The 1,035-nt window shown below is 36.5% G+C and overlaps 1 pseudogene; it reads right to left on the reverse strand.

Moving 5' to 3' along the window:
* Positions 1-243: 243 nt before the first annotated feature.
* On the reverse strand, positions 244-362 carry LOC118600742 (annotated as a pseudogene).
* Between the last annotated feature and the right edge of the window lie 673 nt (positions 363-1,035).

Genomic DNA, 1,035 nt, shown 5'->3' on the forward strand with positions numbered 1-1,035 from the left:
GATAGATGGGATAAAGTGGGTCAAATACAGGGGATAAGGGGTGGGTGAAGTGGGCAAAGTGGATCAAATATATAGTAGCTGAAGGAAACAGGACTTTGGGTGGTAAACACACAATATACAGGTGTCAAATTACAATGTACACCTGAATTTTTTTTTTTTTCTTTAGGCGAGGCAACCCTTGGTTGACCTCACAGATTGCAAGCACCTTGTCAGTTTACGATCCCTTAATTTTTAAATTTTATACGCCTTCAGCACCTGGTCTTCCTAGGTGGTCTCCCATCCAAGTACTAATCAGGCCCGACACTGCTTAACTTTCGAGATCAGACAGGATCAGACTTGCTCAGGGTGGCATAGCCATAGATTTAAAAGTATATAATTGTATTAACCAATGTTACCCCAATAAAGTTAATTTAAAAAAATAAATAAAATATTCAGTACGTGTCCACTAGTTAGGACTTATTTTGCTTTAAGGAACAATAATTAAGAATTCAAAGTGTCTTTTAAAAATAAGAAAACTTATTATGTCCTATGACAGGAATGTCAGGAATAGAAAGAATCTAGACTTCATTAACTCAGTGCTCAAAAATACCCTGAAGGACACAAGTTGTGTTCATCTTTAGACTCCTAGGTGTTTCCTCAAACTAGACAACTTTAGCAAAGAAATAAACGAAAAAAATCAGAGAAAAGGTTTTTATTGGTTTATACTTTTCTGGACCAAGTGCCAGTTGTGTCTCATCAGCTACAGTGATATTGTAGGCCTACAGTAAACAATCACCAGCAAGAGGAAAGGGGCAATCATGATTAGCTTAGACCAGTCAGGACCTACCAGTAGACCAAGGTATAGTGCCAGTCTCTCCTAAGGCACAAGCTACAAGGAGGAAAAGGGATATGAAAAGAAATTAGTTTTCTTTTAGAAAAGATGAAATTATCAGGGGGATTTAAAATTAGGTAGGTCGTAAGCAGTGTTAGAATTAGTGACTCAAAAATGTAAGGTAGTGAGGGAAAATAAATTTTTTTCAGAAAAAAACATAAAAC

Source organism: Rousettus aegyptiacus, unplaced genomic scaffold, assembly GCF_014176215.1.
Source record: "Rousettus aegyptiacus isolate mRouAeg1 unplaced genomic scaffold, mRouAeg1.p scaffold_m13_p_3, whole genome shotgun sequence".
Classification (NCBI taxonomy): domain Eukaryota; kingdom Metazoa; phylum Chordata; class Mammalia; order Chiroptera; family Pteropodidae; genus Rousettus; species Rousettus aegyptiacus.